Here is a 24,435-nt window from a genome sequence, read left to right as displayed (position 1 = left end):
GCCAGGACAAGTGGTGTCTGAACATGGGGCACAAGGTACAAAGAAAGACCTGAACATCGCTCAAGTGGATGGCCATCCAAGCCATTGGACTGCCACCCCACCAGTGGGTGAGTGAAGGTCCGCATAAAGGTCACTGCAGGCAGTCCACGCTGGTAATACAGACCTGCACCGTGATTGACGCAGAAAGCCCACCTGTGATACTGATCCGTTATGGTAAGTGACGAATTTTAGGCAAACTATTTCAGTAAAGACTATTTAGTCAGATTTGCAAAACACAAGAACTGTGAGATTTCCTTTTGCACTTCTTTTCCTCCTTTTACTTTCGGTTGGCACCATCACGTGGAATTGCAACATAGCAACAGGGCAACTGAAGCCTCTTGGCCAGGGATACCCTCTGGCATTGGCTGAAGGCCCCTAGATCCCTGTGAGAATCCCAACAGCCCATTTGGGCATTGGCAAAGACCTCCTATTTAGCCTCTCTTCCTACCAACCAACCTGGTTACACAACAGCCAATAAATGCTCTTAGAGTGGCTACCAGTTCTTAAAATTGCATGCAGGCTTCAGTCAAGCCCATCAGGGAATCCCCCGTGCCAGTTCTCCAACTGGGAACGTTGCCCTCTGGTCTTATAATTTCTCCTCTTTCCTTTTCTATCATGGGTCAGACCCTAAATAAGCATAAATTGTTGAAGGGCTTAAAATTTCTCTTAAGGCACAAGGAACACAGGTTAAAAAAAAAGATTTAGCAAAGAGTAAAAAGGAGCTAATTGTAAAAGATTTTAAAAGCACAAGAAATTGAAATTGCTTCAAGTTCTTTAAGCAAATTTTTAAATTTTATCAAGAGAATATGTTCTTTTTATATGTGTGTGTGTGTATGTGTTTATGTGTGCTCATTGTGCTTGCTAGTCGTGTTGTATTTATGACTGTTTGTAACTAAAGAGATGAGACGGATGCAGGTGACACCCCTTTCTCTTCTAGAGAACGATTTCAAGAAAATTAAAGACTTAAGCATAGAAATAAAAAAGGAAAAGTTAAATGTCTTTTGCAGGAGTAAATTTGCCAGATATTTGTTCTAGGTCAACTTCACCTTACATAGAGGATTATTAAAAACAACAAAACTTTCTCTAAAGAGGTAACTTATAATTTGTCAGATATTTTAGAAAAGATTGTAATGTCCTGTTACTTAAAAGGAGGAGGCAACTGATCTGACTTCTAAGCCAGCCTGCCTCGAGATAACAACACAATTTGCCTTAGTTACTTCTCATAAAATCGTTTCCAAGTGTGTTATTGGTATTAATGACATAAAATTGTATTAAGACTACTTTCTTGTTAGTAATAGGATTAATCAAATTGGTGTAATTTTTTATAGCCTTATAACAATGATAATTAATCACTTATAGGCCTTTTGGCTAAGATCAAGTGTTGTATCTGTTCTTATCAGTTTAATATCTGATACATCCTCTATCTGAGGACAATATATTAAATGGATTTTTGGAGCTCGGAGTTGGAATAGGAGCTTGCTCCGTTCACTCCACGCATCGATCTGGTATTGTAGTACCTCTAGGAATGGTGCACCCCCTTGGGGGAATAAAACAAAAGAAAGAAAGATAATTAATGATGGGGTGAGATGAATTGATTGAAGGAACTGGGAAGGAATTTTTCAATGATTACTTGTTCAAAATGCCTTTTGAGTGGTACTTAGATCAGAATGTTAAAGTATATAAATAAACTTGTGCGGATGTAAAAAAAAAAAAAAAAGAAAAGAAAATTTCAGGCTAAACCTAAACACCATGCCTAAAGTTAAAGGTTTTTAAACTGTTTTCAAACTTTAAGAAACAAAAAAACTAATTTTCAGGCTAAAATATGTTGGGATAGCTTGCTTAAGTTTTATCAAATTTACATCATGGGTAAAAACATAAAATTTTTATGTTAATAAAAATTTTTGTGATACATAAAATCAATAGCTATCAAATTTGAGCCAAAATCATTGGTTGCCAAATAATTTTTTTCTTCAACAAAATTTGTCAAGGGTTATATTAATATTTAGTTAACTATTTTGGCTCAGAAAAGACCAGATTCCACTCTATTGTATATAAAGTAAGTGTCTCAATTTTTTAAAATGTTTTTGTTTTTTACTTATTTGAGAGCAACAGACAGAGAAAGAGGCAGAGAGACAGACAGAATGGGCTCACCAGGGCCTCCAGCCACTGTAAACAAACTCTAGACGCCTGCACCTCCTTGTGCATCTGGCTTATGTGTATCCTGGAGAGTCGAGCCTCGAACCAGGGTCCTTAGGCTTCACAGGCAAGCGATTAACTGCTAAGCCATCTCTCCAGCCCCACTGTCTCAATTTTTGCATCTTAAGTCCAGTGCTTATAACAAAATTAACTCTTAAGACATATTCCCTACTTTAGGGTACAGCCTAATGCTCAAACAATGGTCCTCATCTAATATATATATGTATGTATGTATGTATGTATATGTATATGTATATGTATATGTATATGTATATGTATATGTATATGTATATGTATATGTATATGTATATATGTATATATGTGTATATATATGGTTTTATATACAAAAATTTTAAAGATAGGACCAAATGATTTTAGAAGCCCTTGTGCCCTTCTTTAACTAAATCTATTTCAGTAATAAAATGTGCTCTATATGTACATACATCCAGGCTGGTGTAATTTCCTTTCTGAATGTGTTAATCACCTATATAGAATCCAAAGCCAATTGAAATCATTAGGGTAAAAAGTGTCAATATTTTGGCCTATGCTCCCATGTCGTGAAGCTACTAGAGATGATAGGACACTTCTACACTGGACCCCTGGTAAGTCACCTGTCTTCCTGAGCAGGGAGGATATGGAGACCCAAAGAAAATTGTTGTACAGTCTAAAACAGGAAAGTCACAATTGAGGAGCAATCAGCCCTCCTGACTTCCCAAAGAAGGAAAAATTACTTGGCCAGCATGGCCCTGACTCATCCTAACAGGCAAGAAACCTGTAAACTATGGGGCTACTCCTGTGTCCCTAAAGTCTCTTTGGAGAGCTATTAATGACCTCTAAAATTAATCCTTAATTAACTTTTGGCTATCTGCATAGTCTTAAACACTCAGAGAGAAATCTGTAACCAAAGATAAAAAAAAAAAAATACCTTCAATGTATAAATGGCCCTTAACTTCTGAAATTAGCTACAACCATGATGTTAGTGCAGGAACAACTTGCTGCAGGCCATATTGAACCCACCACCTTTTCTTGGAATACTCCTATCTTTGTTCTAATGAAAAAGTCTGGAAAATGGAGATTGCTCCAGGATCTTAGAGAAATTAATAAGGCCATGGTACCTATGGGGGCCCTATAACCAGGCCTCCCTACTCCAGTAGCAATTCCTGCAGGACATTGTAAAATCATTATTGACCTAAAGGATTGCTTTTTTTTACAATTCCTTTACACCCTGAGGATCATCAGCATTTTGCATTTAGTTTATCTGTGGTAAATTTTAGAGGCCCTGAAAATAGTGGAGGCTACAATTCTGAGCCAAAAGGTCACTTTTATCTCTTATAAAAAGCCTCTTCTCCTGGTCATTTGTGCCACTGACTTTACACCCATTGGGAGGTTCTGGCAGGAGTGGCCCTCTTCTGGGTCCATTTACCCTCCAAAAGTTAAAAATGGGGGATTTATATCCCATAAAATGCTCTCCAAGAAATATCCTTCATCATGCCTTGTTTGTCCTAAACTTTTTAACCCTTGATACTCAGGGAAATTCAGCTACAGATCACTTTTGGCACACAAATACAAAAAATACCTTTGCCAAAGCCATGTGGAAAGATCCCTTAACTTTAAAATGTAATGGCCCAGACCCAGTGCTCATTTGGGGCTGAGGATCAGTATGCTTGCCTGACACCAAAGAAAATGCTGCAACATGGCTGCCAGAGAGACTTGTAAAACAAGCTGATGATCCTCCGGTGACATCTCACATATCCAGGGAAGAAACACTTCCCTGAGAAAATCTCGCCTTTTTTCCTAATAGGACAAAGCTGGAAGGATCTCTACTTATCTGAATCATCTTACTCACAATCAGACCCATTATTGCAAATAAAATCATGTCTTTTGTATGTCAACAGATTGAACCCATTAAGATGCAGCCTTTACAGGTCCATTATCACAGACTGGAGCTGGTGGATCAAGGCGTTGCCACTGAAGACCTACCAGTGCAGTTGATCTTACATTCTGTACTCATTTACTATACTGCTGTCCTCTACACCTCTGCTATCACAGTGGTCTACCTGTCATGGCCAAATAGCTACCCCTCCTATGGGAGCTGCATGAGGATCCCGACATATGCATGTCAGCTCACAGTGAAGTGAGTACGATATGGGCACCAACGTAGGTGCGACACAAAGCACTGCAGGGGAAGGTCCTTATCTGACCACCTATGGATTCCCTGAGAGGTATACCTGGCTTTCATGGAGGTTGGCACCATCACTGTTATCACTAAGGCAATGCCTCGCTCTCCGGCCACATAGGCCCTGCCTCCCCTCCCCAAAAGGTACCAAGGGCCAAAGATTGTGGGAAAAAGACATCCCATGGAAGGAGTCGGGTCCCTACTCCCCCAGTTGGTTAATGCCCACTGCTGCAAAGCGGGCCTCCCCCTCATTTTGTATAAAAGAAGGGAGGAGATGATGGGAGCTATGAATCAAACTTCGGCCATGTTAACAGAAACCGCCATATAGCAAGTTATGTTTCTACTTCCTCAACTAATATTCAACTACCAAGGGATCATACACTTGGCTGAATACTCCCCCATGCTGTTGGTAGCTGATGAAGAAACAAACGTATTGCAGTGCACCGCTGAATAGCGGGCCTTGCCCTCTTTTCTATAAAAGGAGGGAGGAGATGTCAGTAGCCCTAGAGCAAAAGCCTCTCCATTTTGCCTGGGCCTGCTCATAAGCTGAATCATTACTCAGAAAGGTGGTCCATCCAGCTTTCTGTTAGGTACTTCTGGACTGTCAGTCAGCAGACTGCTTACAGAATCTTATCTTTTGCAAAAGGCCAGTTTATGGTCAGGCTGTGAAGCCTGGTGCAGTCAGGATGTTAAGTCATTTATGAAAGATTAGATGAACACCTAATAACATACCCTCTAGGTTTCCTGACAATTCCAAAGCCTTAAATTACGTCATCAAGCTTATTCCTCCCCCCCCCCCGTTTCTTCCACTATATAACCACTGTGTAAAAAATAAAGACTCTAAGGCCTTGAAAAACATCTAGCATGGTCTCCTTCTTGTGTCTGTTTGCCTTTTCTCATTCAGGTTAATTTCTCCTCGTGTTCTTATTCAACTCCTTGCTGGCCAGGACAACCTTACTTATTATAATCCTTTCCAGATCCATCCATTTTCCCACAAAATTCATAGCTTCATTTTTCCTTACTGCTAAGTAGAATTCCATTGTATAAATGTGCTGCCATATCTTCATTATCCACTCATCAGTTGAGGGACATCTAGGCTGGTTCCATTTATCAGCTATTGTGAATTGAGCAGCAATAAACATGGCTGGAAGCATGTACTTCTAAGGAAATGAGATGAGTCCTTAGGATGTATGCCTAGGAGTGCTATAGCTGGGTCATATGGTAGATCTATTTTTAGCTGTCTTAGCAACCTCCATACTGATTTCCACAATGGCTGGACCAGATTGCATTCCCACCAGCAGTGTAGAAGGGTTCTGCTTTTTCAACATCCTAGCCAGCATTTATGGTGATTTGTTTTCATGATGGTAGCCAATCTGATAGTGGTGAGATGGAATCTCAGTGAAGTTTTAATCTGCATTTCCCTGACGACTAGGGATTTAGAACATTTTTTTTTTAGATGCTTAAACACCATTAATATTTCTTATTTTGAGAACTCTCCGTTTAGTCCCGTAGTCCATTTAAAAAATTTTATTTATTTATTTATTTGACAGAGACAGAGAAAGAAAGAAAGAAAGAGAATGGGCATGCCAGGGCCTTTAGCCACTGCAAATGAACTCCAGATGCGTGTGCCCCCTTTTGCATCTGGCTAATGTGGGTCCTGGGGAATTGAACCTGGGTTCTTTGTCTTTGCAGGCAAACACTTTAACCACTAAGCTATTTCTCTAGCCCTCATAGCCCATTTTTTCATTGGATTGCTTGATTGATTTCTTATTATTTAATTTTTGGAGTTCTTTGTATATCCTAGATATTAATACTCTATCAGATGTATGGCTGGCAAAGATTTCTTCCCATTCTGTAGGATGCCTCTTTGCTTTATTCACAGTGTCCTTTGCTGTACAAAATCTTTGTAATTTCATGAGGTCCCAGAGGTTAATCTGTGGTTTTTTTGCCTGAGCAATTGGGGTTATATTCAGAAAGTCTTTGCTAAGAACAATATGTTGAAGGGTTTCCCCTACTTTTTCCTCCTTGTGCATGGAGTGAGAAAAGAATCTATTTTCATCTTTCTACAGATACATATGCAGTTTTCCCAACACCATTTGCTGAAGAGGCTGTCTTTTCTCCGATGAATATTTTTGGCATTTTTATCAAATATCAGGTGGCTATAGCTACCTGGACTTGCATCTGGGTCCTCTATTCTCTTCCATTCATCTACATGTCAACTTTTGTGCCAGTACCATGCTGTTTATGTTACTATGGCTCTGTAGTATAGATTAAAATGAGGTATGTTAATACAACCAGCCTTATTTTTGTTGCTTAGCATTATTGTAGATATTTGAGATTTTTTTCTGATTCCAAATGATTATTTAGATTATTTTTTTCTATTTCCATGAAGAATGCTGTTGGAATTTTGAGGGGGATTGCATTAAATGTGTAGATTTTTTTTTTTTTTTTTTTTTTTTTGGTAAGATTGCCATTTTTACAATATTGATTCTTTTGATCCAGGAAAAAGTCATGTTTTTTCATTTCCTAGTGTCTTCTGCAATTTCTCACTTGAGTGTTTTAAAGTTTTCATTGTAGAGATCCTTTACTTCCTTGGTTAGGTTTATTCCAAGATACTCTATTGTCTTTGGTGCAATTGTGAATGGGAGTATTCTCTGATTTCATCCTCTGTGTGTTTGTTGTTAGCATATATGAAGGCTACTGATTAATATGTATTTATTTTGTATCCTGCTACATGGCTATAGGTGTTTATCATCTGTAGCAGTTTGCTGGTAGAGTCTTTAGTGTCCTTTATATATATAATCATATCATCTGCAAATAATGCTAACTTGATCTCTTCCTTTCCAATTTGTATCCCTTTTATGTGCATCCCTTGCCTTATCGCTATGGCTAAGACTTCCAGTACTATATTAAATAAAACTGGGGACAGTGGACACCCTTGTCTTGCTCCCGATTTTTAGTGGAAAGCTTCCAGTTTTTCCCAGTTTAGTAATATGTTGGCTTTAGGCTTGTTATAAATAGCCTTTATTATATTGAGATATGTTCCTTCTATTCCTAGTCTCTTTAGGACTGTTATCATGAAGGGATGTTGGACTTTGTCCAATGCTTTTTCTGTGTCTAATGAAATGATCATGTGGTTTTTGTCCTTCTGTCCATTTTTATAATGTGTTACATTTATTTGCATATGTTGGACCATCACTGCATTTCTGGGATAAAGCCTACTTGGTCAGGGTGGATGATCTTTCTGATATATTCTTGTATTCTGTTTGCCAATATTTTGTTGAGAATTTTTGCATCTATGTTCATGAGGTAGTTTGGTCTGCAATTTTCTTTTTTTTTGTTCTATCTTTGCCTGGTTTTGGATCAGGGTGATGCTGGCTTTGTAGAAGGAGTTTGGTAGGATTCCTTCTTTTGCTATTTTATGGAAAAGCTTAAAAAGCAGTGGTGTTAGTTCTTCTCTGAAGGTCTGGTAAAATTCAGCAATGAATCCATCTGGGCCTGGACTTTTTTTAATTGGGAGATATTTAATAACTGTTTAGATCTCCATACTTGTCATAGGTCTATTTAAGTAATTAATTTCATCCTGATTTAATTTAGGTATGTCATATAAGTCAAGGAAATCATCCATTTCTTTCAGATTTTCATACTTGGTGGAGTATATGTTTTTACAGTATGTTCCTATGATTTTTGAATTTCTCTCATATCTGTTGTGATGTTACCTTTTCATCTCTAATTTTATTAATTTGTGTCTCTTTACTTTCTTTTGGTCAGATTTTCTAAGGGTTTATTAATCTTGTTTATCCTCTCAAAGAACCAACTCTTTGTTTCATTGATTCTTTGGATTGTTTTTTAATTTCTATTTCATTAATTTCTGCCCAAATCTTTATTATTTCTACCTGTCTACTGATTTTTAGTTTGCCTTGTTCTTCTTTTGCCAAGGCTTTAAGGAGAAGCATTAGGTCATTTACTTGTGACCTTTCCAGTTTCTTAATATAGGCACTTAAGGCTATAAATTCACCTCTTAGAACTGCCTTCATTGTGTCCCAGAGATTTTGATATATTGTGTTCTCATTATCACTTGACTCTATAAATTTTTTGATTTCCTTCTTGATTTCTTCATTGACCCATTCATCATTTAGTAGTGTATTGTTTGTTTTCCATGATTTTGTGTATGCTCTATAGCCTTTCTTGATACTAATCTGTAGTTTGATTCCATTGTGGTCAGATAGAATGCAAGGAGTTATTTCAATTTTCCTGAATTTGTTAAGATTTGCTTTGTGTCCTAATATATGGTCTATTTTAGAGAATGTTCCATGTGTTGCTGAAAAGAATGTTTATTCTGCAGCATTTTGATGAAATGTCATGTATATATCTGTTAGGTCTATTCCTTCTATGACATCATTTAGTCCAGATGCCTCTCTATTTATTTTTTCCTGGGATGACCTATCAACTGATGAGAGTGGGGTGTTGAAGTCACCCACTACCACTGTGTTTGGTGTTCTCTGTGACCTTAGTTCTAATAGCATTTGTTTGATGAATTTGGGAGCCCCCATGTTAGGTGCATATATGTTTAGGATTGTAATGTCCTCCTGTTGGAGTGTGCTCTTAATCAATATAAAGTGGCCTTCCTTATCTTTCTTAACTAATGTTGGACTGAAGTCTACCTTTGTCCCGACCCGCGGGACCTCGTTATTCGTGGGGGCGAGGAGGACCCTAACCTGAAATAAGATGGGCGAGAGAGAGGAAGAGACTCAAGCAAATGTACACTTGTCAAGAGTCCAATTTTATTGAGCCACAGCGGCCTTTTTAAGGGTTAGGGTCTTGGGTGAGAGGGGGGCTGGAGGAGGCAGGTGGTGGAAAGTTACAGAATCTTCTTGGCCTTTGGCCTAGGACAGTTTGCAGTTATTCCAAGAATTCACGGTATAGTTCTCATGTCTCTGCAGTTGCCAGGCAGGATGTTAATTAGTTAGGTGTGGCGGGGTGAGGGGATGGAATCAGTTAGGTATGGCAGGGTGGGGGGATGAGGAAAGGTCGGAAGTTTCTCAGGGCAGAAGTTATCTCAGGGCAGAGGTTATTTCAGGGCAAAGGTCTATTCAGGGCTCATCTCCTCGTCTCCAACATCTCCCCCTCTTCTGTATACAAGGACCAGGATAGGGAGGTTACCTTAGCCAGATTCGCGGGGCGGCGAGCAGCCCCCCTGAGACCTGCCATCAGAGCCTGGCGGTAGACTGTCAGTTGCTCCCTACCTTCTGCTGAGTTGTAATTCCATTCAGGTCGGGTGAGAGGGAATCCCACATCAATCTCATTTGGGAGCTAGGTAGGCTACTCATTTGGGCCTGAGACATGCTAGGGTCAGGGGGAGGACCAAAGGCTTGTACGGTGGAATCAGGTCCTTCAGTTTCTATTCCCTGTAGCGGGCCCATCTCCTCCTCCCTCGGGCAAAGCTGGAGCAGGGAGAGCAGGGGGCTAAGGTGGGGGAGATGGAATCAGGGCAGAGGGCCACTCGGGAGGGTCTTCTCTCGTGGCTTGTTGGGCCACTGCCAGGACTCTGGAGCCTGACCATGGCGGGGGGGGTGGATCCAGGGCTTGACCCATGCCGGGGGATCCGTCACTAGGCTCTCCCAGACTAGGATGTATGGCTGTTGATCTGGGTGAGAATGGGTCCCTTCTGAAAAACAATATTCTTAACAGCAGAAATAATGGTTAGATCAAATGCTCCCTCTGGCAGCCACTCAAAGGAGCAGAAAGTCTGTTATTTACCTTTTTTAATTTTTACAGATAAGTCATGAGCCTTACTTCTAACTTCAGAGAAATGAGATACCGTCAGAGTCAGGGGGGTCATCACAGTCTGTACCATAATTAGAAACAAGAGTCCACAAACAAACACAAAATAGATACTGACAAAAAGAAACCAAAAACCGTGACACCTCCGATGCGTCCAGAACAGAAAACCAAATGCAATTTCAGATGGAAGATGCTTCTGTGGTTTCTCCTGAAGGAGAAATACACAATCTTCCTTTACCAGATAGGAGACTGTCAGCCACCCTGACTCTCCTCAGATCCTGGGGCATCCCCCAGGATTGCAGCCTGTGGTCCTGCCAACCACCATTATCAGGTCCTCACGGTCCTGAACAACAGCAAAACAGATAAGAGCAACAGAAATCACAGAAATCACTCAAACACTCAGACAAACACTCAGACAAGCAGAGCTGCAGACATTTACATTGTTTACCTCCAAGGGGGTCTCTGGAGTCCAGGGTAGACGTGCAAATCCCTGGACGAGTCCTCAATTGAAAGACCCCCAGAGGGAGACCTTCACTCAAGTCTCGAGATAGCACGCACCCAAAGACACACAGGAGACCCAACTTGGTGCAAAAGCATGAGGCTTTATTTAGGAAACCAGAGCTCTGGGGTCGACACATATCTCACGCAGGAGACATAGGTGTCGACTCTTTGCCATTTCTTTAGTAGTAAGTTTTTGATTTAATTCTTTATTGACTCTTTGTCATTTCTTGGGATGAATGTTAGGTCCATCAATCATAAACCATGGACATGTCTTATCAAAAAAAATAAAAAACTGTATAAGATCCTTTTTCTTTACCCATATTCCTCGCTCTCTGAGAGAGGCTTTTAAATCCTTTATGAAAGAAGCCTCTTTAGACAATGAATGGCCCATCTTGATGGGACGGAATGAAGAGGGAAAACTTACCAGGTCTTGCCGTCTTCTTGGGCGGAGAAGCGGTGACCACTTAACAAATCCTCCAGAGGTCGCTGAACTGGGGGTCTCCGTCCGGTAGGGGTCCGTGCCTCGAGCCGCCACGTTGGGCACCACTTGTCCCGACCCGCGGGACCTCGTTCTTCGTGGGGGCGAGAAGGACCCTAATCTGAAATAAGATGGGCGAGAGAGAGAGGAAGAGACTCAAACAAATGTACATTTGTCAAGAGTCCAATTTTATTGAGCCACAGCGGCCTTTTTAAGGGTTAGGGTTAGGGTCTTGGGTGAAGGGGGGGGGCTGGAGGAGGCAGGTGGTGGAAAGTTACAGAATCTTCTTGGCCTTTGGCCTAGGACAGTTTGCAGTTATTCCAAGAATTCACAGTATAGTTCTCATGTGTCTACAGTTGCCAGGCAGGATGTTAATTAGTTAGGTGTGGCGGGGTGAGGGGATGAAATCAGTTAGGTATGGCAGGGTGGGGGGATGAGGAAAGGTCAGAAGTTGCTCAGGGCAGAAGTTATCTCAGGGCAGAGGTTATTTCAGGGCAAAGGTCTGTTCAGGGCTCATCTCCTCGTCTCCAACATACCTTCTCAGATATTAGGATAGCAACCCCTGCTTGTTTTGTAGGCTCATTTGCTTAAAACTTCATTTTTCCAACCTTTCACCCTAAGATAATGTCCATCCTTTGTAGAAAGTTGGGTTTCTTGGAGGCAACAAATTGTATGGTCCTGCTTTTTAACCCAGAGTGGAAACCTCTGTCTTTTTGTTGGGGCATTGAAGCCGTTGATATTAAGAGATATTATTGAAATTGTGTATTTTTGTATGTTTCCTCCAGACACAAAATGGCCTGGATATCCATGGCCTCACAGTGCCTGATGCTACCTGAACAAGACCATCATAAGTGGAGGAAAAGATCATCACATCAAAATTAAAATAGAGACTGATTGAGATGGGGAGGGAGTATGATGGAGAATGGAGTTTCAAAGGGGAAAGTGGGGGTGGGGGTGGGAGGGTGTTACCATGGGGTATTTTTTATAATTGAAGTTGTTAATAAAAATTTGTAAGAAGGAAATTAAGCAAACCTGTTCCTCCAGGCTGACAACTGGATCTCTCCAAATTTCAAGGATACTGAAAGAGGCTGCTCTGTCACTTTATTGTTTTTCTTTTTTGGCTCCTTGTGCTTGTGTAAGGAGAGCGAAATGTTATATTTTTCTACATTTCTTTATATCAAGCCTAGATAAAAATAGAAGTTACTTCCTTGTAGGTGCTCATAAAAGAATTGATCAAAACATTTGCTTATGCAGATCAGGATGGTAGATAAAACTTGCTCTGCTGGTTTGAATAGCATTACCCTGAGCCTGCATTGTTAAGCACTTAAAGGCCCATAAAGGGCAAATTCAGAGAATTTTATTCACCAGCATACTTCACATCCCCAGGCACTTTCTGTAACTGGCCATCAACCTGTTCAAAAGTTCAGGGTTTTTTTTTCCCCCCTATAACCTTCTAAGAATGGAATGTCCCTGCAGCAATGCACAGAATCCCCCTTTGTGTTTAAAATTACTTTTATGGCTGCAACTGTAACATGTGAGTTGTGGTTTATGGTTTGACTCACATCCTATTTTTGCATTAAATATCTTGCAGTTTTCTGCAATAAAAGGTGGCAGTCCAGAGCAATTCAGGGCTGCTCTCATAGATCCCACACTTTGATGTGCAGCTCCTGTGGGTCAGTTCTCACTTAGCACTTTGTGAGTCAGTGGTTTTACTTGTGCAACACTGGACCCCACAGCACTTGCCTTTCTTTCTTTCTTTCTTTCTTTCTTTCTTTCTTTCTTTCTTTCTTTCTTTCTTTCTTTCTTCCTTCCTTCCTTCCTTCCTTCCTTCCTTCCTTCCTTCCTTCCTTCCTTCCTTTTTCTTCTTCTTTTATTTTTTTACAAATATAGCAATAATTTATATTTTAAATTTTATTTTATTTTAATTGTACCTTATCATATATATATTTTTTAAATTTTATTTGAGAATGACAGAGAGAGAGAGGGGGAGAGACACAGATAGAGAGAGAATGAGCATGCCAGGGCTTCCAGCCACTGCAAACGAACTCCAGATGCATGCGCCCCCTTGTGCATCTGGCTAACGTGGGACCTGGGGAACCGAGCCTCTAACCGGGGTCCTTAGGCTTCACAGGCAAGCGCTTAACCGCTAAGCCATCTCTCCAGCCCGCTTATCATATTTTAAAAGTGGATATTTTTATTCTTATTCTGCTTCATGCATTCACATATTTTTCATTACTGGGTAATATATTTTCCTCTCTTCCTTCTAAGGGTTGATAAACTAAGTACACAAGGTTGGATTAACCTATGCAAATAAATTAATGTAACAGCACGTAGATAGAATTAAGGACAGAAATCACTTGATAATTTCAATGAACTGACCAAACTGACACCATGACAGGCTTCATTAAGGTGCCGCCCAACTAGGCCTAAGTTCCAGTTTCCCAGAGAGACAGGCAAGACTTCTGGGAAAGGGCAGGCTGTTAATCAACAGTGACTATGACATGTGGCCGGAGAAGATAGCCACCCAGAGGCTGAATCAGTTCCTGGAGACATGTCCAAACATACTCAGACATGCCCCTTTTGCACCTTTCACCCCAACCAATCAAAGATGTGCAAATGTAACTGCTTCCTGCCTAGCCAATCATGATAAACAGTTACCCAATCTGCCTGGAATTCCCCTAGACCTAAACAGCCAAAACTTTAGAATCAATCAAAAGGATACAAGTATAGTTACTGTTTAAATTAGCCAATCATGTTAGAAAAGACTACGCCTGCCAAAATTCCCCTAGCTGTGCTTAAAAGGAGCCTACAATCTCCTCTCAGGGCTGCCATTTTGTATGAATGGTTGACACCTGCATGCTGGCTGATTTGGCAGAATAAACATTCTTGGCTTTTACATACCATTTGAGTCCGGGGTCTTTTCTTCAGTGATTTTTGGACCCTTACATTCAACAGATGCAGAAAGAGCCTTTGGCAACATTCCTTTATGATAAAACTAGAAATAGGCAAAACATATATCAACATAATAAAACATATGTGAGAAACCATCAGCCGACCTCATACTAAATGGGGGAAAATTAAAAGCTTTTCTGTTAAACTCAAGAATGAGACAAGTGTGTCCACTCTCCCTTCTTTCATTCAGTATAGTTCTTATAGTCTTAGATGGAGTGATAAGAGCAAGGAAAGAAATAAAAGGGATACTAATATAAAGCGGAAGAATCAAACATGACCATTTTTAGTTGATATGACCCTTTTCTTAGATGATACTAAAGAATGAACCAGAAAACTTTTAGACCAGATTTCTACCTCTAGTAAAGCAGTAGGATACAAATTAAATAGTTGTATCTTTCCTACATATCAATAAGCTTGCTGGGAAAGAAATCAGAGAAAATCTATATCAAAAATAAATAAAGCAAACCTATTTTTCAACTGAACTAAGGAAATGAAAGATCTCTAAGAGGAAAACTGAGTTGAAGACACTTAAGATATAAAAAGCATTGACTGAATTAGTTTTGTGGAATTTGTGATATTATAAAAATGGCTATAATACTGAAGTGATCTATAGATTTAACACAATCTCCATCAATTTTGTGGTTTGCAGAATGAGAAACATTTGTATGTATTTTGATTGGCTGAGACAGTGAAGTAGGAGAGATAAGTCTCTTAATTGGCCAGGGTAGGGAGGTAGGAGGGACAAGTCTTGGCAAGTCTCAGGTGTCCTGGGCAGGGGGCAGGGCAGCTGCCCCTTTGTTCCTTTGTCTAAGCTGAAACTTGTAACTTAGGCCTAACCAGGGCAGCACTCTACTGAAGCCTGACATGGCATCATTCAGTTTCTGGGTCCCTCAATTATTATTTTTAGACAGGTAGATAAAATACTGTGATTGAGATAGATGCCTGATAAGGAGGATGAGATTCTTCATCCCATTTTGTGCCAGGGATATGATGATAATAAATTGTCCCTGAGTTTAGCAGGCTCTTAAAGACCACGAAAAGCATACATATGTTGGTAGTTCAACTGTGATATGGATCAAGGACTATGGATGATCTCAAAAGTACTTTCCTACGAAAAATAGGTTGATTTGAGAACATGTTTTAAAACCAAAGCTGTAAAAAATTGCATAAGGGACATGTTTTATTTACTTTTCATTCATCTTCAGACATTTCATTTCAACATAGTATACACATTATAATTAATTTTGAGGTGACCTGAAATAATGCCAAATTTTTCTCCAAAGTCAGATGTACATGCAATTGTTTGTCTGTGAAACTTTGGAGGTTTCAAGTACATGTGTTGCTTTGTCACTAGAGAAGGCTCATTCAAAGGCCACCAGGCACATTCTGTCAGAGAAGCATCACTAGGGACCAGAGGCCTGGGCTGTCATCATTACTACAGTTTACTTATGTTTATCCACAGTGAAAACATTGAATCTATTTTCTTTCTTTTTTTTTTTTTAAGGCAAGCTTGAGAGCCTGGCCTTTTATTTTTGCATATGTGTGTATGTGTGTGTGTGCAAGAGAATTGATGCACCAAGGCCTCTAGCCACTGCAAATGTGTGCCCCTTTATGTGCATGTGTGGCTTTGCACAGTTGTGTCACTTTGTGCATCTGGCTTACGGTGACCTTGAGAGTTGAACATGAGTCATTAGGCTTCCCAGGAAAGTGCCCTTGTGCGCTATGCTTTCTCTCTCTCACTGTCTCTCTCTCACATAGAGAAGGTCAGTCTGTTGTTACCTCAAAAAAAAAAAAAAAAAAAAAGACTTGTAGGATTCTCAAACATCACACAGTTGTATGATATTTCTGTTGAGTCATAATAATCTCAACTTCAATTTGTAAAGTAAACAAGTCAGTTTTAGTAATACTGTGTCATGCACTGAATTGTTTGGAAACAACTAGTTATGCTTTAGAATTATCAAACACATGGTCCCCAAATCATGTCTGAGCTAATACACTAGATTATTGTATCCCTAGCCAATGTAAGTATACTTCAATGGCTGGCTAAATAAAGAGGATACTGGCTCTCATTGCATATTTTCATATTGATCAAGACATAATTTCTCTAACATATCTTCTTACAAACATTACAGTATAACTCTTTGTAAGAAGCTACTTGATATCTACATTACATTTTGCTGTGGAATTTTTGGGTTCATATATATGCAGCTGAATCCTACAGAGTAAAACTATGCAGTTCCTATCTTTCATCTAAGATGTTTTGAGATACTTTCATTTATGGCTTTTGAATGATCATATATTACTTTCTAGAATATGAGACAGAGTGAGACAGAGAGATAGAGGGAGGGGGAGAGAGAAAGAAGGAACAAAGGAAAAGATATGATACCGGCTTTAGGAAATAATAATCTAATATGTGTCTCATAAGTCATGCGCACAAAGATCATGTGGAGACCTCAGTAAATTATAGATTCTGGCCTTGTAGATATGAAGTAGGATCTCAGATTACTCAATTCTAACAGCTGGAACTGGAAACCAAGTCAGAATCCTATGGAAAACAGGATCATGAACTCCAAAGAGAAGTTTCTACTAGTCTTTGGCCAAAAGTGGAGCTACATCCAACAAAATCTCTCTAAATCAACAGAGCTTATTCCCTTTAACCTACCTTCATATCACTCTCCTTTGGTGTGGGGCACAGGTAAGGGCCCTGGGCCAATGAGAGTTAAAACGTGCCTGAGCTGCCTGTTACAGCTAAGGGCCCCAGGCTACAGGAGGCCACTCATTTTCCAACCCCTGCACACCTGGACTTAGGCTTTACTCATAGCCCTGTGACCTTTGGCCAGTTGCCTAGGAAACTCCTTATCAGCCAGCAGCCTTCACAAAGCACATTCTCCTGCTCCCCTCTTCCCACCACTATGTAGATGACCTGACTCTCTTCCTTCATGCTGGAATGAATGTTCCTAGGTGTCAGCAAGCAACCTTTGAACCCACCAATCCCCTTAGACCCTATTCCCACTCTCTCTTAATTGCTTATAGAAACTCAGTCCCCTGACAAATACTCAGAACTGTTCTCTGAAGTTATTTCCTGGGTATACTTCTTCCCAACACACTCACAGCAGCTCAAGGCCCTGATCCATGGTTGCCTGGATGCCTTTGGGGAACCATGGCCCCAAGGATTCAGGGACCCACACATTGGAGAAACTTTTTTTAAAATTTTCATTAGCATTTTCCATGATTATAAAATAATATCCCATGTTAATTCCCTCCCTCCCCCCACTTTCTCCTTTGAAATTCCATTCTGCATAATATTACCTCCCCATAACAATCATTGTACTTACATATATACAATATCAACCTATTAAATACCCTCCTCCCTTCCTTTCTCTTCCCTTTATGTCTCCTTTTTAACTTACTGGCCTCTGCTACTAAGTATTTTCATTGTCATGCAGAAGCCCAATCATCTGTAGCTATGATCCACATATGAGAGAGAACATGTGGCACTTGGCTTTCTGGGCCTGGGTTACCTCACTTAGTACAATCCTTTACCGGTCCATCCATTTTTCTGCAAATTTCATAACTTCATTTTTCTTTACCGCTGAGTAGAACTCCATTGTGTAAATGTGCCACATCTTCTTTATCCACTCATCAGTTGAGGGACATCTAGGCTGGTCCCATTTCCCAAGTATTATAAATTGAGCAGCAATAAACATTGTTGAGCCCATACATGTAAGGAAATGAGATGATTCCTTTGGATATATGCTAGGAGTGCTATAGCTGGGTCATATGGTAGATCAATCTTTAGCTATTTTAAGAACCTCCTCACTGATTTCCACGATGGCTAGACCAGATTGCATTCCCACCAACAGTGTAGAAGGGTTCCTCTTTGTCCATATCCCTGCCAACATTTATGATCATTTGTTTTCATGATGGTGGCCAATCTGACAGGAGTGAGATGGAATCTCAATGTAGTTTTAATATGCATTTCCCTGATGACTAGTGATGTAGAACATTTTTTTAGATGCTTATATGCCATTCAGATTTCTTCCTTTGAGAATCCTCCATTTAGCTCCATAGCCCATTTTTTGATTGGCTTGTTTGACTCCTTATTTAACTTTTTGAGTTCTTTGTATATCCTAGATATTAATCCTCTATCAGATATATAGCTGGCGAATATATTTTCCCATTCTGTAGGTTGCTTCTTTGCTTTTTTCATTGTGTCCTTTGCAGTGAAAAATCTTTGTAATTTCTTGAGGTCTCAGTGATTAATCTGTGGCTTTATTGCCTGAGCAATTGGGGTTGTATTCAGAAAGTCTTTGCCGAGACCAATATGTTGGAGGGGTTCCCCTAAGTTTTCCTCTAGCAGTTTCAGAGTTTCACATCTGATCTTAAGGTCTTTAATCCATTTGGACTTAATTCTTGTGCATGGCGAGAGAGAAGAAAATATTTTCATTCCTCTGCATATATACATTCAGTTTTCCCAACACCGTTTGTTGAAGACGCTGTCTTTCCTCCAATGAGTATTTTTGTCATTTTTATCGATTATCAGGTGGCTATAGCTACTTGGGCTTACATCTGGGTCCTCTCAACTGTTCCACTGATCTACATGTCTGTTTTTGTGCCAGTACCACACTGTTTTTGTTACTATGGTTCTGTAGTATAGGTTAAAATCAGGTATGGTGATACCACCAGCCTTATTTTAGTTGGTCAGTATTATTTTAGATATTCGAGGTTTTTTGTGATTCCAAATGAATTTTTGAATTGTTTTTTTCTATTTCTATGAAGAATGCTTTTGGAATTTTGATAGGGATTGCATTAAATGTGTAGATTGCTTTTGGTAAGATTGCCATTTTCACAATATTGATTCTTCCAATCCAGGAACAGGGGATGTTTCTCTACTTTCTAGCGTCTTCTGCAATTTCTCCCTTGAATGTTTTAAAGTTCTCATTGTAGAGATTCTTTACTTCCTTGGTTAGGATTATTCTGAGGTACTTTTTTGTTTTTTTTTTGATGCAATTGTGAATGGTAGTGATTCTCTGATTTCATCCTCTGTGTGTTTGTTGTTAGCATATATGAAGTCTACTGATTTCTGTGTACTTATTTTGTTTCCTGCTACATTGCTGTAGGTTTTGATCAGCTCTAACAGCTTGCTAGTAGAGTTTTCAGGGTCCTTTATGTATAGAATCATGTCCTCTGCAAATAATGATAACATGATCTTTTCCTTTCCAATTTGTATCCATTTTATGTGTGTCTCTTGCCTTATTGCTATGGCTAAGACTTCCAAAACTATATTAAATAAAAGTGGGGACAGTGGACACCCTTTTCTTGTTCCTGATTTTAGTGGAAAAGCTTCCAGTTTTTCCCCATTTAGTAATTTGTTGGCTGCAGGCTTGTCATAAATAGCTTTTATTATATTGAGATATATTCCTTCTATTCCCAGCCTCTGTAGGACTTTTACCATGAAGGGATGTTGGATTTTGTCAAATGATTTCTCTGCGTCCAATGAGATATCATGTGATTTTTGTCTTTCAACCCATTTATATACTGTATTACATTTATAGATTTGCGTATATTGAACCATCCCTGCATCTCTGGGATAAAGCCTACTTGGTCAGGGTGAATGATCTTTTTGATATACTCTTGTATTCTGTTTGCCAATATTTTGTTGAGAATGTTTGTATCTATGTTCATGAGGGAGATTGGTCTGTAATTTTCTTTTTTTGTTCTATCTTTGCCTGGTTTTGGTATCAGGGTGATGCTGGCCTTATGGTAGGAGTTTCGTAGAATTCCTTCTTTTTCTATTTCCTGGAAAAGTTTAAGAAGCAATGGTGATAGCTCTTCCTTAAAGGCCTGGTAAAATTCAGCAGTGAATCCATCTGAGCCTGGGCTTTTTTAGTTGGGAGATTATTGATAACTTTTCAGATCTCTATGTTTGTTATAGGTCTACTTAAGTGATTAATCTCATTTTGATTTAATTTAGGTAGGTCATATACATCAAGGAAAGCATCCATTTCTTTCAGATTTTCATACTTTGTGGAGTATATGCTTTTATAATATGTCCCTATGATTTTTTGACTTTCTCTGGAATCTGTTGTGATGTTACCTTTCTCATCTCTGATATTATTAATTTGTGTCTCTTCTTTCTTTCTTTTGGTCAGATTTGCTAAGGGGTTATCAATCTTGTTTATCCTTTCAAAGAATCAACTCTTTGTTTCATTAATTCTTTGGATGGTTTTTTTTTGTTTCTATTTCATTAATTTCTGCCCTAATCTTTATTATTTCTTCCCACCTACTGATTTTTGGTTTGCCTTGTTCTTCTTTTTCCAAGGCTTTAAGGTGAAGCATTAGGTCGTTTATTTGTGACCTTTCTAATTTCTTAATATAGGCACTTAAGGCTATAAATTTACCTCTTAGAACTGCCTTCATTGTGCCCCTGAGTTTGAAATGTTGTGTTCTCATTATCATTTGACTCTATAAATTTTTTGATTTCCTTCTTGATTTCTTGATTGACCCATTCATCATTTAGTAGTGTATTGTTTAGTTTCCATGATTTTGTGTATGCTCTATAGTCTTTCTTGCTACTGATTTGTAGTTTAATTCCATTGTGGTCAGATAGAATGCAAGGAATTATTTCAATTTTCCTGAATTTGTTAAGATTTTCTTTGTGTCCTAATATGTGGTCTATTTTAGAGAATGTTCCATGTGCTGCTGAAAAGAATGTATATTCTGCAGCCTTTGGATGAAATGTCCTGTATGTATCTGTGAGGTCCAGTCCTTCTATGACCTTTTAGTCCAGACTCGTCTCTGTTTATTTTTTCCTGGGATGACCTGTCAATTGATGAGAGTGGGGTGCTAAAGTCATCCACCACCACTGTGTTTGGTGTTATCTGTGACCTTAGTTCTAATAGCGTTTGTTTTATGAATTTGGGAGCCCCCATGTTAGGTGCATATATGTTTAGGATTATAATGTCCTCTTGTTGGAGTGTGCCCTTAATCAATATAAAGTGACCTTCCTTATCTTTCTTGACTAATGTTGGACTAACGTCTACCTTGTCAGATATTAGGATAGCAACCCCTGCTTGTTTTCTAGGCCCATTTGTTTGAAGCACCATCTTCCAACCTTTTACCCTAAGATAATGTTCATCCTTTGTCGAAATGTGAGTTTCTTGGAGACAACAAATTGTAGGATCATGCTTTTTAACCCAGTCTGCAAACTATGTCTTTTTGTTGGGGCATTGAGGCCGTTGATATTGAGTGATATTATTGAAAGTTGTGTATTTATGTTTGCCTTTTTTTTTTTTTGTTGTTGTTCCGGTTCTACCTGAGCTCTCTTCAGTTAACTAGTATTTGAGTATTGCCTTTTTTTTTTTTTTCTAGGTTCCTTATATGTGTGCTTTTTGTTTTCTTCAGCATGGAGGATTCTATCAAGTATTTTCTGTAGAGCTGGTTTTGTCTTCAAATCCTCCTTTAACCTGCTTTTGTCATGGAATGTCCTTATTTCTCTGTCTATTTGAATGGATAACTTTGCAGGATAAAGTAACCTTGTTTGACAGTTGTTATCTTTCAGATTTGGAATATATCACTCCAGGCCCTTTGGCTTTAAAAGTTTGTGGTGAATAATCTGCAGTAATCCTGATGGGCTTGCTTTTGTAGGTAACTTGATTTTTCTCTCTAACTGCTTTCAATATTTTTCCTTGGTGCGTGTGTTTGGAAGTTTAAGTTTCTTTCCAGGTTTTGTCTGGCTGGGGTTCTAAAGGCTTCCTCTATCTGTATTGACATCTCTTTCCCAATTTGGGGAAATTTTCTTCTTTGATATTGTTGAAGACAACTACTATGCCTTTGGAGTGGAATTCTTCTCCTTCTACTATGCCCTGAATTTTTATATTTGATCTTTTCATACTGTCCCGAATATCTTGAAATTCCCACTCATACTTTTCTATAAATTTGTCTTTCTCTTTGTTGGACTGTATTCGATCTGCCACCTCATCTTCTAGCTTAGATATTCTGTCCTCTCCTTCATCCATTCTACTGGTGAGATTTTCTACAGAGTTTTTAATTTCATTAACTGTGTTCTTCATTGCTAGTAATTCTGACTGGTTTTTCTTTATTATTTCTATTTCCTTATTTATGTCTTGTATTGCCTTCTTTATTTCATGAAATTGGTGTCCTGCATCTTCTTTGATTCATTTGATTTCCTCTTTGTCTCCTTTCATTTGTTCTCTGACTTCTTTGAACATATTTACAATCATTGTTTTGAAATCTTTCTCAGACATTTCCTCTAACTCATTCTCAATGGAGGTCATTTCTGATGCATTAATACTTTTAGGTGGATTTATATTGTTTTGCTTTTTAGTGTTTCTTGTGTTATAATGTATATATTTTTGCATCTTGGATTAAGTTAATGCTTGGATTTTCTAGCTATCTGGGTGTTCTTAGTTATATCATTTTATTTGATGTTATATATTTTCAGGGTAGGATCTTAAGGTGTTAGGTGTGGCTCTTAAGACTTTCAGAGTATCTACAAAGGGCTCCTAAGGGCTGAGTTTCCCTGCTATGGGAGTATTCAAGTAGGCTGAGTTGAATAAAATACAGGTAGATTCTAAATGTTAACTAAACACTGTACCCATTCGATCAAAAACAGCCCCGAGTATGTATCCCAGAGTAGTTATTATAACAACCAGATCCTCTATCACCATAGAGGTTACGATTTCTGGTCTGTTGAGGGATACAAGTCAGCTTGTGACCAAGTGAGACCCTTCCCTGGTGCAATCCCAGTTACCTTGGATGATTTTGGTCTCAGTCAAGTTGCTGCCTGGGTCGTCAGGCTGCTGTTCTGATTTCTGGAGCTGGGCACTGGCTTTTCCTGCAGGGCAGTCTGAGGCTGGCAACTGTGGCCTTGCAGATCAGCACCTCCGCTGCTGGAACTGCTGCTGCTAAAGCTGCCTCTGCTGGGTCTGTCAGCAGCTGAAGCTGCTGCTGGTGGGCCCACTGCTGCTGCTGCCTCTGCTGCTGCCGCTGCTGTAGCTGCCACTTCTGGAGCCACTGCTGCTACTGAAGCTGCTTCTACTGGGTCCACTGCCGCTGCTGCCACTGAAGCTGCTGCTGCTGTGGCCACTGTTACTGGTGTCGGAACTGCTGATGTTGCTACCAGTCTCTGCTCCTGCTTGGGTCCCGCTTTCGGCCCAAGTTGGCATGGCCAGGTTCCGGCACGCTGCTCTGTTCACTGGAGCTGGGCTCAGGCGGTGGGGTAGGGGAGGGAGCCACACCTGCTCTGGTTCTCTCGCTGTTCCACGTGTTCTTCTACCTCGTGGTCTGCTTCTCTGCTGCTCACTGCCACTCTTCCTTCACGTTTCTTGAGCTGCGGAGAGCACTGGTGTGAGTGGAAGCTCCCGCACCTGGCTTTTCCTGCGGCTGGGGCTGAGTTTGGCAGCTTTCTGGTGTGCCACTGCTGCCGCGGTTGGCAGAGCTGCTGGGGCCACTTTTGCCGACATGTGCAGGCTCTGGATTCTCTGGATCTCTTCTACTTCTCCACTGCTGCTTCAATTTCCTACACACCTCACTTTTTAGTAAAAGTGTGTATTTTGCAGGTTATTATTATTTTTTTTTGGTCTTTTTTCCCCCCAGGCTGCTTTGGCATGGTACCTACGCCACCATCTTAACCGGCTGTATTTCTCCGTTTTTTTTTTGATGAGAATCTTTTTATTTTTCAGAAAGCTACATGTTAGCAGCCATGACCTATGATTGCTGTGTGGCCATCTGCAGCCCAGTGCTCTTCAGTGTCATCATGTCCCCTAGGGTCTGTTCTCTGCTGATGGCTGCTGTCTTCTCAGCAGGCTTCATGGATGCTATGATTCATGGAGGGTGCATTTTAAGATCATCTTTCTGTGAATTAAACATCATTAAACAGTATTTCTGTGGCTCATCCCCCTTATTAACCTCTCCTGCTCCAGCAATACATTCATGAGCTTCTGATTTTTGTCATTGGTGGACTTAACATGGCAGCCACCAGATGACCATCATTATTACATATGCCTTATCCTCATCAGCATCCTCCGCATCCACTCTACCAAGAGCAGGTCCACAGCCTTTAGCATCTGCAGTTCCCACCTCACAGTAGTGCTCATATTTTGTGGATCTATCATGTCCATGTACCTAAAACTGGCATCCAGTGCTTCCATTGTCATGAGAAAATGACCTCAGTCTTTCATACCATGGTGATCCCCATGCTGTAAGCCCTGATCTATAGTCTGAGGAACAAGGATGTGAAAACTGGTCTGATGAGGCTTTTAAAAAGAAAGGTATCTTCATAATAAAG

At 39.8% G+C, this 24,435-nt stretch overlaps 1 non-coding gene and 1 pseudogene across 1 annotated transcript; both read left to right on the top strand.

Annotated features, from left to right (window-relative positions):
• The first annotated feature begins 68 nt into the window (after nucleotides 1–68).
• Nucleotides 69–24,430, top strand: LOC105944918 (annotated as a pseudogene).
• LOC123460005 lies at nucleotides 1,388–1,578 on the top strand. The gene has a single exon (XR_006636727.1). It is a non-coding gene; the product is annotated as a U2 spliceosomal RNA (small nuclear RNA).
• Nucleotides 24,431–24,435: the final 5 nt, after the last annotated feature.

Source organism: Jaculus jaculus, chromosome 3, assembly GCF_020740685.1.
Source record: "Jaculus jaculus isolate mJacJac1 chromosome 3, mJacJac1.mat.Y.cur, whole genome shotgun sequence".
In the NCBI taxonomy this organism is placed as follows: Eukaryota; Metazoa; Chordata; class Mammalia; order Rodentia; family Dipodidae; genus Jaculus; species Jaculus jaculus.
Note: the sequence above shows the minus strand (reverse complement) of the source record. Positions and strands in the feature narration are given on the sequence as shown.